Source organism: Poecilia reticulata, chromosome 20 (genome assembly GCF_904066995.2).
Source record: "Poecilia reticulata chromosome 20, P_reticulata-male-v2, whole genome shotgun sequence".
NCBI classification, from domain to species: domain Eukaryota; kingdom Metazoa; phylum Chordata; class Actinopteri; order Cyprinodontiformes; family Poeciliidae; genus Poecilia; species Poecilia reticulata.
Window position 1 is genome coordinate 865,837 of NC_088849.1, and position 10,457 is coordinate 876,293.

General features: G+C 36.7%; 1 long non-coding RNA gene across 1 annotated transcript; it reads left to right on the forward strand.

The window, feature by feature from the left end:
* Positions 1-61: 61 nt before the first annotated feature.
* Positions 62-6,556, forward strand: LOC145549358 (uncharacterized). The gene is made up of 2 exons (XR_014085298.1): positions 62-4,077; positions 6,075-6,556. It is a non-coding gene; the product is annotated as an uncharacterized LOC145549358 (long non-coding RNA).
* The last annotated feature ends 3,901 nt before the right edge of the window (positions 6,557-10,457 follow it).

Below are 10,457 nucleotides of genomic sequence, written 5' to 3' on the forward strand. Positions count from 1 at the left end.
CCGTTCAGGCGCAGGCTTTCCGGAACAGTACTCTGGTGTAGGGCCCACATGAAAGGTAAGGACACTTGTTCCTTAATATACACCATTGTACTGTTTCTCAGGTCTGTATAAATTTCAGTTATCAGCCGTTGTCTGTACTGTTTCCCAGGTTTGTCTAAATTTCATACATTTCTGTTCAAATTGCGTTTACATGTTTAACTGTTCATAGGAGTATAGACAAGAAAAAGTAGATTTAGGTGTGAAGAAACAGTAGTTTTAGGTGTGAAGAACTAAAGTAGTTTTTAGGTGTGAAGATTTAGGTGTAAAGGTTGATTGGCTTGCAGTGGGAACTGGCCGTCCCCAGCTTTTCCTGGACGCGGGAAAGGTTAAGGCTAGGTTTTGTCGGTTTTATCCTCGGGGAGTACTGCCCTCGGAAAAGAACGCGTTAGCCAATCTGAGACTTACTCAAGAAACACAAAAGTGTTGAGAGGGTCCACCATAGGATAAGAATGAGATAAGGTTGATCGCGATCTGATCCTCTGTAGAGTAATAAGAGTTAAGAGGACAAAAATAGGAGCTGAAATGCATGGATCCATTTCTGTGTATCTGTCAGCTGTGTATGTAAACTTCTGCCGCTGAAGCAGATGTTATGTGTTTAAATGTACTCTTTTCTGTTTATTGCAATGTGTTTTAAAACCATGGTCAACATTGGGAAATTATAATCTGTGGGAGGTTTCTGATCTGCTGGGTTTGATTTTCTGCTGTGTTTGATTTCCTCACCGCCGTGCGAGCAAAACTGCAAAAAAAAAAAGAGAAAAGAGAGAAGAGGTGATTTTTGAGCCTAAATTTTGAGCCTAAACAGATGGAGGGTGAACTTGAAAAGGAAAAAATACGATCCAAAGTGGGACATCAGGTCATAGATTACACTCTGAGAGCAAATAGAAGCATTAATAACTTATTTGGCAGATCATGATGAATATCAAAATAAGGGAAAAAGAGAAAAACAAAATAAAAAGGATAGAATACCTGGTGCAGATGAAAGGAGGCGACCTGTTAAACAGACGGCCTTCTGGGTAATACTGGCTGGAAGGAATAAATGACGCTAAGGGAAAACTGATTGGAACTAAACTAATCTGGCACAATTCACTATTTTCACATGTGGTAAAATTAACTATATGAAAGATGAATGAAATTACAAACAGGTAAAATTATAAACAAAATAAAGTGACATTTAATGTGTTGAAGTTTTTGAAACTCAGCTTAGCTGTAGACAGGTTTAAATTTAAACTTAATGAAACTTGAAAAATTGAGGTTTATAGCAACTTTAACTTTATCATGGACTAAACAATATTTTCTCTCTTATTATCTTATCAAAAACAGGATTTCTTTTCATTTGAAACTTGGTCACCTTAAAATACATAAAGAGGGAACTGAATTGGTAAATAAATATGAGTATGTGTTTGAGTCAAAGGGTGATTATGAAACAGCTCTAGATTCAATTATATTGGTTGCAACATATTCTTGTCTCAAAGACAATTAATGATTCTAAATCTAAATAATTCGGTTACCTCACTTCAAAGTGGGAAATAATATGTTTGAAAAGGAGCAATCACATTTCAGCTTTGGTTTAAAACCAGATAGCATTTATTACGAGACTGTTTCATTGAGTTTGACGTGTTTTATTTTCTTTTCATTTTTATCAATATGATTGTTGTTTTTATATTCTAATAACAAAACTAACTAACTTACTAACTAACTAACTGCTGCTTTCGAAAAACACATGCGTGTCTTGGTAGAAAGGCACAAATAGGATATGATGAAACTTCTAAAGTGGATATGATTGATTATGTAAAAACAAACTGATTGGACAACAACTGGCTCACAACACTTGTGTGCCTTAAATTTTGATTGAATTGATGCATAAATTCAAGTCCAACAGAACATTTGATTTGAAACGCAATGACATCTTACAGTACTGCACAATATTTATCTACACTTTTTGCTCCTCTGCCACAAAAGAAAAATCTGATCAATTTTTCTTTTGTCAGTTCAAAATATACATTGACACGGCCTTTTAGGAAAGCAATCTAAATTCTGATCTGAACTCTTTAAAATAATAAAACTTTTGGCCTTTGCAGTACAGTTTCAGTTGGACATTTTAGAAATATGTACAGAAAAAGAATCTCTGAAAAATATTTCTGAGAACAATAGAAATGTTGTTGTCAGAAATGTTTGTTTTCCATTTACATACGAAAACAAAAGGGGGAAATGGTAAAAGATAAACATAAAACTTAATAAAGATAAAACATTTCTGATAAAACTTTACATTTAGAACATCTGATAGTCTACTTTCAATTCTAGATAGATGATTTGAAAAACTTGTGAAATCCTGTAAAATTTTTGTTTTGGAGAAAAGTAAATGCAAAATCACTTTCAAATTTTTAAATTATATCAACAGGGGTGGAGAAGAAATAGACTGATTCCTAGTTGGTTTAAAGATAAGGTTAATTATGAATGTATTCATTTGACATTGGTATATTGTGAGTTCATTTAATGAGCTCTTATACTGGGCCTTCCTGCATGACTGAAATACAGAGTTATAGAGAAGCTCTTACTAAATTAACAATTGGTTATATAAAATTGAATAGCTTCAATCAATATCTATGCCATGTTTATTTTCAGATTGATGAGTTTCCTGCATCACCTCTAATTTTAATTGTATAAAGTTACAGTTGGATTTAATTGTTATCATTGAGAACATTTTGGTTAAAAGTACTTTAAATTCTACGGAGCCCCAAAGGGGACATGGAGAAAAATTCTGACAAAATGTGAACAATTTTTTATTCTAAAAAGAAAACAATACATAAATACAATACTCAGCAGTTTTGAAAAATATCAGGATAATGGTAATATTTTCATTAATGGAATAAAGAATAACTGATTACAGTTTTCTTTTGACCTAAATTATTAAGGAAATTTAACTGGTTGTCTTAAAGCGTGGCAATATCACAAGGATGCTTTTGTGTAAAATTGTACAATATTGAATTAATTATTTTACATATGCATTTGAATAACCAATAGATGAAAAGTGTATGAAGCTGGAAATACTAAATTTTGTCAAAATGTTTAATAATTTCTTAGTTAGATTTTTGAAAGGAGTTGGTTCCACAACCGGTTAATTGTGAGGGTGAATCATCTTAATGCATTTCTATTTTATCTTTGGAGCTCAGACTGAGGCAGTGGACGTTATCTGAGCCGCTCCAGTGACCCTGAGCCTGGCTGAAACAAAAGAAAAGAAACAAAAAAGAGGCAACTCTACATCACAAGCTACAGAAAAGACAGTTAATTTATAATTATGTGAGCAAAAGGGGGCACACACTTTTATTTTCTTAATTTACTTTGTTTTTACTCTAGCAGTTCTGCTTCCTGTGGTCTTACGGGGACCATGGGGGCCGGGTTCAGGGCCATGCGAGGAGAAAAGGCATCAGCCCTCTGCTGTTCTTAGCCACGCCGACTTGGACATTTGCACTTTCTACACCTATGAATTGTACCATCTTCTGCTAGACTGCTGTTTGAGGGCAAAGACCTATTGGACGATTCCTACAGCTTCTACAGAGGTCAGTGAGGTTGGATTTTCCTGTTGTCACATGAGGACGAATTGCAGCTTGCAGGATCTCGCATTGGATGTTTGACTGTGATCTCTGAGGACACACCTGGCTATAGGACGAGACCCAGGCGTGATTTGTGAGGGTCTCCTATGGCAGAAAAGACCACCGGATTCTGCCCGACGTGATACGGAGGTCTGAAAACAATGACATGCTGTATCTCTCCGTCCCTCCCTCGCTCTCTCAAGGGGGGCCACACACTTTGTCCAGATTTTTCTGCACAGCGGGACTGAATGCTGCCCTGAACAGCTTCTGATGGGGCAAATGGAACATCATATGTAAAGTCATCCTGAGACTCAGAGGCGGTCCTGCTTGTCTGTTGCCATGATTGGTCCTGGGTTCTACGTCTCTGGTCATGTGGTTTGGGCTCCGGGGCCCCTGGGATTCCACTCAGTCTACAGGTTGGAGACAAAATGGCTGCCAACAAAACTTGGTAGTTTTTAATGGTTTTTCTTGAATTTTCGAGTTGTGTGATGCCACTTTTTCTCACCTTAGTTTAATTTACAGCACATTCATGGTCTACTGCCTTTGCATTCTGACCTCTATCTGACCCCCAGGATAAGTTTAATGGTACAAGTGAAGGCCCGATGCAGCAGAGTGTTAGGACTCTCTGCAGGTTACAGAAATATTTTGTTTGCCTGAATGATTATAACTCTGATTGTCCAACATCTGGCTAATGTGTTTTTCTCCTCCAGCATGACAACGATTGAAAAAGGATAAAAGTACGGTAAAAAATGTTAATTTCCTGATTTACAAAAGCACAACCAGCCACACTTCAAATACAAAAAAGGATAGTCTAAAATCTATTTGGTTCAAATTACAGTGGCTACAAATATGAGGACTAGTATTTCAAGTTTTGATTTAAGTTTATTTGAATCCATTTCAAATCTTAGGAAAATTACTCTTCAGAAAATTACTGAACCAAATGATGGGTTTACTGCACATATTGTCAATCAAATATTCAATTCTTTCACTGAGGTGTAAACACCCTGTTTAAATTAAACCCAACTGTTATAGTTAGCAATGAAAGAAATGTGGGCTAAATGATTTGAATGGGTTTCTTAGGAGTTTCTGTACCGAAACATTAAACAGTGTTTCAATACAGAAACTGGGGGAGATGCATGGAATGAATCTAATCTACAAATTGTGAGTTAATCTGATCTATTGAGAAATGTTTCAGCAAAATATAAAAGAGGTTAAATCAAAATTCACAAATGTTTTAACTATTCGAATGAGTTTCCAAAGTAATACTGAATATTCTGAATTGAATACATTAAAATTAACAATGATGTCATGTGTCAAATAGATTTCTACAAAATAGAGTTGTTTAAAACAGGGAATAAATTGTTTGCTTCTCTCTGGCTATAATTCAAAATAATTTGTTTAACCAAGTCATGCAGAAAGGTCTAACCTGAAAATTATATAATTTAATAAATCTAGTTGTATCAAATTTCTCCCCAAAACTGCCAAAAACATTGATAAATATGATAAACACTACAAAAGAGGGTAATTCAGTTAAATAAATATTTTATAGAAGGGTTTCGAAAGAACCAATTTTTCAAAAGGTAAAAGTGTTGAACTTTTGGGATTTAAAACCATAAAGTCACTTTAATATGGAGTGACAGGGTTAACTTTATTCTTGTAAAAAAAAAAAAACAAGCAACAAAAAAAAACAGGCTAATTACATGAGATTTTAAAATGAGAAGAAAAATACGAAGATTCAAAGTAAATTGGTCTAAATTGGGATTTACAAATGAGCAATTATGGAACTGCTTAAAGCGGGTCAAACAGATTGACAGAATTAAGATAAAGATCTAGTGCAATATGTAACTATTGATTCAAGGTCTGTCTAAAATGTCTAAACATTTCTCATAATCATAATTTACAGTTTTTGGTTTGAGACAAAACAGGGTTATCTTTTATGACATGAATGGAATATATTACAAAGGATCTTAAATTAACACGTATCATTAACTTTTCACACTATTGACAATATGTTACAAGCCTTTAGTATAGCAGGTTACTTCTTATTGTTAAATGAGGACTATTTGATTGAACTTGATTAAAATAACAAAAGCAAAACATTTATGTATGGTTTAAATTTTCTGGTAAAGTTTCTATTAGGGATAATTCATATACATTTCAAATGATATTTCTTTGATAAAACATTACTGTGGGCAGTTTTGCACATTCATTTTATAATCTGATCTTTACATGATTTTTTGTTTGGTTTTTGATTTTGTCTGATCCTATGAATATAGTAACATTTAAACAAGCAAAGTTATTTTTGAAGGTTAAAATATGTTACTTAATTTAAGCATTTCTTTAACTATTATTAAGAGGAGAACTTAAATAACAAATGTCATTGATTTATTGATGCTCTATTGGCTTAGTATATATATATTTTAAAAAAAACTACCTGATCTTCAGCTTCAAGGAGCAGCCTTTTAAAAAAAAGAGAAGAAAGAAAAAACATGATGATGCACAATCTGAAAGAATCGTCCTCCTTGCTCTCCTCATCACCTGTGGATGCTGCTGTTCCCTGCCTGAGGTCCTTGGCTGTTCAGTGCATCACCTCCAACATAGAGAAGAGCAGTGGTACCAATAGAACCCCACCTGCCTATCAGATGGTTTCCCAGAACCAAAAGACGACCGTGGAACTCCAGCTTTCCAGAGTTTAAGAATGAAGTCCAATCCTTTCAGGGTTTGCCAGGATGTGAGACTGTGGGCGCCTTCCACGATTGGTGGACCAGTTTACAGCTGAAACGCCACTGAAGCCTCGCTGGCCTGTCTGGGTTTCCCATCGAGCTGCGCCGGCTCAACATCTGGACACACGCAGAAACTGATTTGACGTTGATAGGTCTCGCTATAGAGAGACTGATATGATTAAACTTTATTACTATTACATTTTACTTAGAAAGCATTTTTACTTGTTTCCTCATCATAGTTCATTCATACCAGTATATTTTGACTGTGCTGCCTTGATCCTGATTTATTGGTTTGCTGTTTAGTGTTAGTTGTATGTTCTGTGCCTTTCCATTTTCATTACTTCTAAGCTTTTCTTACCATTTCATTTCATTTAACATTGCATCCTTTCTGTGGTTCATTAACTTTTAAATATTACCTTAAAATTTCAAGTAAGTTTGGTTTATCAACGTACTAATAGATCGCTTTACGCATTATTCCTTATTGCTTCATTGACATTAAAGGATAGTATCTTAACATTTCTAATTTTACATTTTATTAACGTTTCAGTAATATCTGCCTTTTATTCATTTTACCTTTTATTAAATTTGGTTCCTGTTTTAGTTCTTAACTTTTAAAACATATATTAATCTAACATTTTATTGACTTTTTGCATGTTACCTAACACTTTATTGATTTTGCATTTTAGTAACTCTTACTCATTTACATTTTATTCATTTGAAAATATTAACCCAACACTTTATCTCTTTTGGCATTTTATTAAGTTTTGAAATACTGTCCTGACCCTTCATTCAATTTGCATTGTAGTGCATTCTAACAATTCCCTCAATATAACTTTTAACCATTTCATGTGTCATTAAATTTAACATTCATCTCTTTTAACTTTTATTACTAAAGAAAAAACAGAAAACATTTTCGGATTTTGCTTTTCTACAGTTCTTTAACCTTCTATGGCATAGTGTTGACCTGAGCTAATACCAACCAAAAACAAACAAATCTGGTTTTAAAATAAATAAATCAAAAATGAAATAATTTACGGTCCAAAATTAAGATTGATATGTAATTGAAGATGACGAAGCTCTGACAAAGCTGCAAAAAAAATATTTTCTCCCACCACAAAAAAAAAAAAAAAAACAGTCATGCCATGGTGGGTTGACCTATGTTCCTCCAAATTTAACACTCTAATATCCTTTAACAATTTTCTTTCTTTACATGTTCTTTATTAGCTTGTAAGGGGGACATTGTGATTGCGATCCACCGCCTAAGAGGCATAGGGGTGCCCTGTCCGTTTTTACCCCCAAAATTGACATGAAATGAAATGAAAGAAAGACAACATCAATACTTGAAATGAAGCTATGTATATCAACATCTGCAAACGCCTCGGGGATGTTTTCCGGAAGGGACAGTGTCTACTCTAGGGTTTGTCTTCCCTTTTTTGGGCTCTTTTAGAGCCCAACAGGGGGAATGTTGAGACGCTTTACCAGGTCGAGAAAGAGTCACACGCTGTTAGACAAAGGCCCATAGTAAAAAGTTACATGTTTGATTCTGTTAGACACAAAGGTCCATTTCTCACGAAAAAGAAACGTTTTCTCAGGCCACAGAGACATGGTGTGATTTCAGGGAGTGTCTTCAGTCCATATAATCAGCTGCCCTCCTCTTTCTCCTCAGACGCTACAGACTTTTTTTAGAAACTTTTCTCCAATGTAATGGTAAAAGCGTCTCCTTTCAGCGCTGAAAGTGAATAAAATAAGTAAAGTCTGAATGCTTTTCTTGGCTGATTTTATGCTCCGTGTGTCAATACAAATTATGATTCATCGATCGGGATTTCCATTCCCAACAGTTTCTTGCAGGTAAATGACATAAATTTTCTTTTGGTTCAACATTTGATAAATCAAAGCTCGTTTTCCAGCCTCCCTCGCTCTGTTAAGATTCAAAGATGGTATTTTAAAAGAATCCATATTGGGTAAGAATCTAAAAACGAAATACCAAAAGACTATAAAAAATAATAAAATGCTACTGTGCATCATTTAAATCAAAGTTGTTTTCAAACTTTGGTCAATATTTTCTTTAATCTAAAGATGTCTCTGTCTGCAAAACCTGATACCTCTTTGTTCCTGATGTGATACCTTGCTGAGAAATAAAGTAATTTTGAATCAGGAAAATAGCTTTCAATTTTCATTCCTCTGAATCCTTTAGTTTCTTTTTAAAAAGTTCTAAAAGACTCTACAGGGTATCTATGTGGTTTGCAACTTGTTTGTGCGACAGATATTTCACTGCTGTCAGAGAACCAGCTCTCATTGTCGCTGCTGTCCGACACCTCCTTCCTCTCTGCAGCCAGTTTGCAGGCCTGTACAGCCGTCACCACATTCCTCCTTTTACTTCTCTTTAACGGGCCTGAAGCCTCCAGTTCCATCGCCTCCTCTGCTTCACCCGTCTCTCCAGCTCCAAAAAACAACTCCACACTGTTCTGTCCCTCCACCTGCACCTCTCCTTTCCCTCCCTGATCTCCACACCCTAATTGCTCCTCATCGCCCCTCACCTCCACCTGCTGCTCTCCCTGCACACCATTCCTCTCTACCACTTCACTTTCACCCTCACCACCACCACTATTCACCCCATCATCATCACCATTCACCCCATCACCACACAACACTGTGTTTCCATCCATTCTCACAGATACACTCATTTTCACAGTTTCCTCACCGTCCACAACCCTCAAAAATACCTTCTGTCAGTTCTCCAGTAGCTGACTCTTCTGCCACCACCGCTGGTTCCACCACCGTGACAGCGGGCTCCGCCGCAGCCCGGCAGCGGGGTCCTCGGCTGCTCCAGCCTGACCAGGTGGGCTTCCCACCTGTTCAGCAGCAGCGGGCTGCTGCTTTGCATTCGGCGGGGCCGGCCCGGCCCTGTCGGGACACATTTTAATAATATGGCCGGCCAGCCAGGCACGCGTGACGGCCACACCCGAACCCAAACAAAAACCCCTAAAAACGTGACAAAACTAACACAAAAATCACAACTAAACAATTAACATAAACACCCAGTGAAAAAAACAGTAAGAAAAAACACAAAGACAGAAGTTAAACACTCGCTCTCTCTTCCGCTCTCCACTCACCCTCCTCTCACACGAAGAAGAAGAAGACTAATAATAAGAAGAATAGACGCTTCATGGCCGCTCTCAGCTATTGTCGCTGACGAGATTTAGGGCGGCCATCTTGGAGCGGTCCACCACTCCACTCAGTGTTATGTGTTTAGCAACATAATGACGTATCAGCGCATTTAATCGATCATAACACACTTTTTTGTTACTGGAAACCATATTCAAACATCTATCAAAGCTACATTTATAAACAATTGTATTTTTTAAGCATGTTTTTAATACATAGTTCAGCATATTTAAATATGCTTAGTGGCTATAACAATAGAATAGGAATGGAATATTCTGATATTGATGTATGATGAGCATATTACAAAGCACACAGTCGTTCATAATTTATTTAATAAATTATTTAGTAATATCAATACATATTTATATAACTATACAAACACAAATAAATAATGATTAATACTGAATTATATATATAAAAAAAATAAAAATTCCCTTCTCACCCTCCGTGGGTGGTCTGTTTCATCCTCTGAGCTCGGGTCCTCTACCAGAGGCCTGGGAGCTTGAGGGTTCTGCGCAGTATCTTGGCTGTGCCTAGAACTGCACATTTCTGGACTGAGATGTCTGATGTTGTTCCTGGGATCTGTTTGAGCCACTGCTCCAGTTTGGGGGTGACTGTCTGCCCCGAGGGCCCCGATGACCACAGGCACCACTGTGGTCTTCACCTTCCAGGTCTTTTCCAGTTCCTCCCTGAGGCCCTGGTATTTCTCCAGTTTCTCATGCTCCTTTTTCCTGATGTTGTATCACTTGGTATTGCTACATCCACCACAACGGCTTTCCTCTGTTCTTTATCCACCACCACAATGTCCGGTTGGTTCGCCATTACCATCTTGTCTGTCTGGATCTGGAAGTCCCACAGGATCTTAGCTCGGTCATTCTCCACCACTTTTGGGGGTGTTTCCCCACTTTGATCTCGGGGCTTCCAGTCCATATTCTGCACA